The sequence below is a fragment of the Arachis hypogaea genome, chromosome 1 (assembly GCF_003086295.3).
Source record: "Arachis hypogaea cultivar Tifrunner chromosome 1, arahy.Tifrunner.gnm2.J5K5, whole genome shotgun sequence".
In the NCBI taxonomy this organism is placed as follows: Eukaryota; Viridiplantae; Streptophyta; class Magnoliopsida; order Fabales; family Fabaceae; genus Arachis; species Arachis hypogaea.
In genome coordinates, this window is record NC_092036.1 from 38,070,951 (window position 1) to 38,079,386 (window position 8,436).

Genomic DNA, 8,436 nt, shown 5'->3' on the forward strand with positions numbered 1-8,436 from the left:
TTCGTGGACTTCGCTCAAGACGTAGTCTATTTGGTCGGGGTGTAGGCACTTCAGCAGAGGCTGGTTGAGCCCTCGTTTGTACAGCTGGCCTTGTATTACTACATACTTGGCCGCCTCCCTGCTTATCATTGTTGCTCCCTTCTCGTCTTTGGGGAGTTGGCCGCCTTCCAAAAACTGGAGAATTGGGTATATCCACGAGGGGGAGTTCACCGCTTGTGTCATACATAAGGTTAGCGACGACTCCTTTACTAGTCCATTACTTGGCAATTTTGACAAGAGGTCGGCCCTGGCATTCCTCTCCCTAGGCACATGTTGAACCGTGGCCTCTTCAAAATCTTCGCACAACTTTTTCACCCTTTTTAGGTACTTCTAGAGCAGGGAGTCTCTAGCTTGGTAGGTCTCGTTGACCTGAGAAGTCACGATTTGAGAATCACTGTTGACCTCGATTTGCAAAGCACCGACCTCTTTGGCTAAAAGCAGGCCTCCTATCAAGGCTTTGTACTTCACCTGATTGTTAGAAACTGGGAAGTCGAACTTAACTGACTGCTCGTAAATCATCCAGGGCGAGCTTTCAATGATTATTCCAGCCCCTCCGAACACTTGGTTGGAGGCTCCGTCAATGTGGAGCTTCCATCGTGTGATCAGGTTCTCGGGGGAATCACCAGTTACCTCAACCAGGAAATCTACCATCGCATGGGACTTGATCATGTGCCTGGGTTCGTACTGCAAGTCGTATTGAGATAGCTCGATCGCCTATGTCATCATGCGACCTGCTAGGTCGGGTTTTTTTAAAATCTGGCATATGGCTTGGTCGGTTGTCACAGTGATGATGTGCCCTTGGAAGTGTTCCCTCAGCCTTTGGGACGAGATTAGCAGAGCGTAGGCCAGCTTCTCCAGCTTGGTGTATCTTAGCTCTGCTCCCTAGAGAACCTTGCTGACGAAGTAGACCGACTGTTGAATCTTGTCTTCCTGGATAAGGACAGCCGCCATGGCTTGGTCCGTCACCGCTAAATACAGAAATAAAACCTCGCCTTCTTTAGGCTTGCCGAGGACAGGGGGTGCCGAGAGTATCTTTTTGAAGTGATTGAATGTTTCTTAACAAGCTGGGGTCCATTCGAAGGCTATTCCCCTTCTCATCAATTTGAAAAAAAGGGGAGGGCCTTTGCTGCTGAGGCCCCGAGAAAGCGAGACAAGGCCGTAAATCTCCCAGCCAGCCTTTGCACATCCTTGACGCAACCTGGGCTTGTCATCCGTAGGACGGCTTCACACTTGTCCGGGTTGGCCTCCACCCTCCTTTGTGTTATAATGAAGCCAAGGAACTTCCTGGCTAGGTTTCCAGATTGCTGACTAGGTTGCTTGGCTCCGCAGTTTTTACCAAAATATCATCAGCATATACCTCGACCAACCTCCTGATAAGGTCACTAAAAACCTTGTTCATCAGCCTTTGGTAAGTAGCCCCGGTGTTCTTCAGTCTGAACGGCATCACTCTGTAGCAGTAGGTACTGGCTGGCGCTATAAACGCCATTTTCTCCTCGTCAGGCCGGTGCATTGGTATCTGGTTATACCCAGAGTATGCGTCCATAAAGCTTAGGAATCGATATCCTACCGCTGCGTCTACTAGGGCGTCAATGTTTGGGAGGGAAAATGAGTCTTTTGGGCACGCCTTGTTAAGGTCCGAGTAGTCGACGCACATCCTCCATTTTCCGTTGGCTTTTTTAACGAGGACCACGTTCGACAACCACGTCAAGTAGTCCAGTTCCCTAATGAATCCAGCTTCCAACAGGCTAGCCGTCTGTCTGGCTATCTTGTCAGCCCTTTCTTGTGACATTTTTCTTCGTCGCTAGGCAACAGGCCTAGCATCTAGCTTCACGGCTAACTGGTGAGACATAAACTCTGAGTCTACCACTGGCATGTTGATTGGAGTCTATGCGAAGAGGTCGCCATTTGCCTTGATAGCTTCAATCATGGGTTCTTTTAGGTTGTTGGGGAGGTTTCTGTTCATGAAGGTGAACTTCTCCTCGGTGTCCCCGACTCAAAACTTCTCCAAGTCCCCCTGTGGTTCTGGTCTCTGTTTATCGTACACTCTCACGTTCAGATCAGCTAGAAACACCCGAGATACTTCTTTCAACTTCTTCCTCAGCGAGAGACTAGCATTGTCGCATGTGACTGTCGTTTCCAAATTTCCTCTAATGGAACCAACGCTTCTGTCATTAGCAACAAACTTCATTGTCAAGAGCTTGGTGTATATAATAGCTAAATATTCATTGATGGTTCTCCTTCCCGAGATAATATTGTAAGCCGTGGAGTCTCTCAGGATAATGAACTCCACCATTACTGATCGTTTGATCTCTCCGGCCCCCACACAGATCGGAAGGGTGATTACCTTGATAGGTCTTATGTAGTTGTCGCTCAAACCTACGACCCCGTGCTGGTGGGTCTTGAGGTCGGCTTCTCTAAGCCCCAAGGCGTCGAACACATTTCTGAACATGATATTGGAGTTCGTGATGATAGGATTTTCTATCATTAAAGAAATATAAAAATATAATCGCGTTGCAAGTATAGCTTCTAAACCAACAGAAAATCCTTTCGTACAAACGTTTGGTTGTCACAAGTAACAAACCCCTGATAAAATTGATAACCGATGTATTTAAACCTCGTGTCGTCTTCTCAAGGAATCGCATGGAGGTGTTCTTATTATTGGTTATGCAAAGATATATTTTGGGGTTTTCAAAAGGTTTGAACAAGAGAAATAAATTGCAGGAATTAATAAATTAATAATCAATAAAACTCTTGGCAGGGAATGAAAATTAGAAGTCCTATCCTAGTTATCCTTATCAATGGTGATGAGAATTATATTTTTGCTCCCACTCAGTCAACCTCTAACTACGAAGGTAAGTCAAGTGGATAAATCAATTTAACACCTAAAGTCTTAGTCAACTCCTGAGGAAAGACTAGAGTTATAGGCATCTAAATCAATCAGCAAAGATATCAATTATCAATCACGATGAGTTTGACAACTCAAGAGTCACCAATTAATCAACCAAAGCCAAAAGGAAAAAATCTAAATTGTTTATATAAATAAAAGAAAGCAATAATAAATCTGAAATACCTCAAATTGAATTAATAAAAGAAATCAAATCCAACATGGAAAAGTATACGAGAATTGAGTAAAGGAGCATTGAACCTGTGATGAAGAAGAAATAATCCCAATAAGATAAATCCTAATCCTAAATCCTATGATAAATCCTAATCCTAAGTGAGAGGAGAGAGCCTCTCTCTCTAAAACTATATCTAATCCTAAAATTGTGTGTATGATCTCATATCCTGAGTCTCTGCATGTTCCTGACGTTAATCTGTGTTTCTGGGCCGAAATCTGGGTCAAAACGCGGCCCAAAATTGTCTCCAGCATCTTCTGTAATTTCTGCAGATCGCGCATGTCTTGCATACGCGTCGTCCATGCATGCGTGTCATTCAGCATTTTTCCTTGCTACGCGTGCGCATCGTCCACGCGTTCACGTCACTCGTACAGCTTCCAATCCACGCGTTCACGTCAGGCACGCGAGCGCATCACTGCGATTTCCTCCATTTCGCGCGGTTGCGTGAGCCATGCGTCCGCGTCGCTTCTCGCTGGTCATCTCCTTGGTTTCTTGTATTCCTTCCATTTTTGCAAGCTTCTTCTCCATTCTCCAAGCCATTCCTGCCCTATGAAGCCTAAAACACTTAACACACAGATCACGACATCGAATGGTATAGAGGAGAAATTAAAATGCACAATTTAAAGCTTCAGGAAGCAAGTTTTCAATCATAGAATAATTTTGGGAAGGAATTGTAATATCATGCAATTCATATGAATAAGTGGGTGAAAAGCTGATAAAAATCACTCAATTTAGCATGAGATAAATCATAAAAAAGTGGTTTATCAGTTCACGCCAGTGTCGACGAGGATGCATTTGACTAAATCCGTTCTGATCCTTGCTCTGATCACCATGGGTGGGTTTTCTAGGAGGTCGTGGCACCATTGATCTTCTGGACAAAATGATATCTTTGGGGGTTCTATGGATTGAGCTTGGAGGCTTCCTGATGACACGGCCAGAATTTTGGCATCCTTTGCCGCCGACCTCGACCACGACGTTAATGACTACCGTGGGGGCATTATCAGTGTTCTCAGCGGGCCCTTGCTTTGGTTTCATAACCCGGCTACAATCCTCCTCGGATCATTCATGCTCCCTACTCCTCGGCTCCCTTAAGAATTGGGAGAACTCGGTCAACTTTCCCTCACGAATAGCTTGCTCTAAGGCGTCCTTTAAGTTGAAATAATCTTGAGTCTTGTGGCCAAAGCCTTTGTGATAGTTGCAGTACAAGATCTTGTTCCCGCCTGTCCTATCCTTCAGTTGCCGGGGCTTTGACAGGATCCACTTGTTCACAATCTGCTGGTACACCTCTACATAGGGGCTGTAAGGGGGGTATAATTCGTGAACTTCCCTATCCGGGGAAACGGCTTGGGTTGCTTCCTTGACGCCCCTTCCTTTGGCATCTCTCTTGGTTTGTCTACATACCCAGGTTGGCAGGGAAGTGGGTTGGTCGGCTGCCGCTTATTGGCGCCACCACCTGGTTGACCTCCTCATCATTGATGTACTCTCTTGCCACGTTTTGGATCTCTTGCATGGTCCAGATAGGCTTAGTGGTAAGGTTCTTTTTGAAGTCTTCATTCAGCAAACCATTTGTCAGGAACAGGCTGCCTACTGAGTCAGTCAGGCCGTTGATTCCCAGGTATTCATCATTGAACCTGTCCAGAAATTTTCAGGCCAGTTCCCCGTTTCTTTGGGTGATACACAGAAGGTTGATTGGGTGCTTGGCCCTGGCGATGCGCGTGCACCAGGAAACCACGAGTTATGTCCGAGAAGGCCGTAATGGACCCCTGCAGGAGCACATTGAACTATCAAATTGTGGGACCCGTTAACGTTACTGGGAAGGCTCGGCACCTTACTGCATCATCGACACCCTCTAGGTTCATCCTGGCCTCAAAGGCCGTCAAGTGTTCCTAGGGATCCTTGGTCCCAATGTACTTTATGTCCGTTGGCTTGTCGAAGTGTTTCGACAGCCAGACTTTGAGAATAGAGGGGTGGAAAGGGGTTGCTCCCATTATAATGGGGTCTCGCCTACTCCTCCCTCCACTTCTCTGGGTTTCCCCGTGACCTTCCATTCTCTCAGAGGTGTGGGAGTGAATCCGAGCATTAGTTTTTACACGCTCATTCCCCCTCCTAGGATCCCTCCCACGATCACCCGACCTTATCATGGGGGATCGGGTGCGGGACAAGCTGGAGCGGGTGTCCCTACTGTGGGAAAGGCGGTAGCGATATCTCGCTGCAAGTTCTTGCTCCAAGTTCTGCACTCTGTGGCTAAGCTCCTACATGATCTTTGAGTTATCTTCCCCCGTTCTTCCGAAAGGATGCCTTTCGGGAGATCGGGACTGTTGGTTCTCCCTTTGGGTCATGGGTCTTGACTGTTTGGGGGAAGCGCTTACGAGCTCACCCTCCTTCTCATGTGGGCCCCTCATTCTTCATGGAGCTCGTCTGATGGTAGAAATAACGGCATGCTCCTACCAGGTTCCCACAAATGGTGCTAATGTTCATTTGGTCAGGTTCTCAGTGGTCCAATAGCTTAGGCTGGTGAGATGGAGAGGGTCGTCTGTTGAGACTCGCCAGGTGACGATTGACGAACGGATTCTTTGATTGTCTAGAAGTCACAATTAAATTCTCGTTGCAAGTATAGTATCTAAACCAACAAGAATCCTTTGATACAAAAATTTGGTTGTCACAAGTAACAAACCCCTAAAAGTAATAACCGAAGTATTCAAACCTCGGGTCGTCTCTCAAGGAATTGCAGGGAGGTGTATTTATTATTGGTTATGAGATTTTCTGAGAACTTTTGGAGTTTGAGAGTGGAAAAATAAAAGATTATAAATTAAAGCAATAAAAATTAACAAGAGGTTTTACACAATTGAAATAGAAAGCCTTGACAAGGAGACGATTAATCTGAAGTTCTATCCTTGTTGGATTTCCCAAGATTAATTAGTAATAGGTTGTTGTTCTACTTGGTTATCCTTTACTGAATAAAAGAAAGTCAAGTAAGTTGGGAGCCAATTTCTATTCACAAGTCCTAATCATCTCCCTTGGGAAGGATTAGCATTAGTAACTAGAGAGCTGACCAACAACTTCCAATTACCAATCAACTCTTGAGTATTCCAACTCAGGGGTCTCAAATCAACTCCAAGGTCAAGGTAAAGCCTACTCCATTGACTTGGATGCCATTTACATGATAAAAGGAATTGAATTGAGATAATCAAGCAAATAAAGAAATTGAATAGAAAAATACTATTTGCATTAATAATTAAACAAAAGAAAAAAATAGACTGAAGTAATAGAATAAAAGTAGAAAAACATTAAATTAAAGGAACATTGAACCTGGAATTGGGAAGACCTAAAGCCTAGAGAGAGGAGAGAACCTCTAATCTGTGTTTTCTGGGTCGAGAATTGGGTCAAAAACAGCCCAGAAATCGCTCCCAGCGCTTTCTGCATGTTTTGCACGTGGCGCATGTCACGCATACGTGTAGATCACGCGTGCGCGTCGTTTGGTGAAATTCCTTGTCACGCGTACGCGTCAGCTACGTGTGCGTGTCTCTTGTCTTCTATGTTAGGCACGCATACATGTCGTCCACGCGTGTGCGTCGCTACCAGCTTCTCAGAACTTCATTTTCGCACGTTCCTCCCACTTTTGCATGTTTTCTTTCCATCCCCTAAGCCATTTCTGCCCTATAAAGCCTGAAAGCACTCAACATACAGATCACAACATCGAATGGTAATAAAGAATGATCAAAATTGACAGTTTAAAGGCCTAGGAAACATGTTTTCAACTATATCACATAATTAGGAGGGAATTGTAAAACCATGCAAATTATATGAATAAGTGAGCAAAGAATTGATAAAAGCCACTCAAATTAGCACAAGATAAACTATAAAATAGTGGTTTATCAATCTCCCTACATTTAAACATTAGCATGTTCTCATGCTAAGCTCAAGAGAGACTATATGAGAGTGAAGAGGAATGGTAGAATGTATGAAATGCAACCTATTTTTATGAATGCAACTATATGCTAAAATGTTGTTACCTACTTGGTTAAAAGTAAATAAACCTTTCAAGAACAAATAAGGACTGGATTTCACTAATTCAAATAATAAAAATGAAGTACAGATAAACTTGCAGAAGAAAATAGCTCATGACAGTCGGGAACAAAGAATTGAGCATCAAACCCTCACTGGAAGTGTATACACTCTAATTACTCAAGTGTTTAGGGTTCGATTCTCTCAATTCTCAACTAATCTTGCTTTCTAAGGCTTGCTCTTCTTCTACCAATCAACAAAGATTTAATACATAGATATACATATCAAGAGGTCTTTTAAAGGTTGTAATGAGGTTAAGGTCAAGGTAGGATTGTATTTGGTCAAGTGGACTAAAATCTGAATCCTTGATTAACCTAAACTTACCACCTAACCTAAGACAATCCATGTAATCACAATACAAAATCTAACTACCCATTAACTATATTTTCCATATATTCATGCATCTGAATTTTGAGTACAATACATATGCATTGCTATCATTTACTTTGGGGCATTTTGTCCCCTTTTTATTTATTTGCTTTTTTTCTTTCCTTTTTCTTTTATTTTCTTGCATTATTTTTTTCTTTTCTTTTGTTTTTCCCAATGCATATGATTAAGGTATTGAATGCATAAATATGTCCTCAACATTTTTCACATTTTCACAAAAAGTCTAACATACTCAATTCCCAAACCAAACGTTTCCAAACCCACTTTTCCCACACTTAATTCATGAGCATTCTCACTAGTCTAAGTTAACCAAGGATTCAAATTAAGGACATTATTGTTTTTCGCTTAGAGTTAGTGATGTGTTAAATAAAGAACAAATGGGATAAAATAGGCTCAAATTGGTTTGCAAAGGATAATGAAAGGGTGAGGTCATATAGGTATATAAGCTGAGTGAAACAAGGCCTCAATCATATAAGTATATGCATACATTAAACCATGGAAATATAGAATTAAGCAAAATATAGATCACAATTTTAGAGAGAGAAATACACACCAAAAATAAAATATTGGTTGATAAGATGCAACCAATCAAATAGGCTCCAAATCTCACAAGGTTGTGTGTTCGAGCTCTAAACCATGTTCCAAAATACATTTCTTCAAACAAGTTTAACAAAAGTTTAATTAAAATTAGTGAAATACTCTAAAAATTTTCTTGAAAAAGAAAATATCACTTCAACCAAGTAGTTGGTAAAATATGCACAAAATCAAACAAACATGCAATCAAATATGCAAATGTAACAACTAATTTAACAAAGAAAATTTAAACATT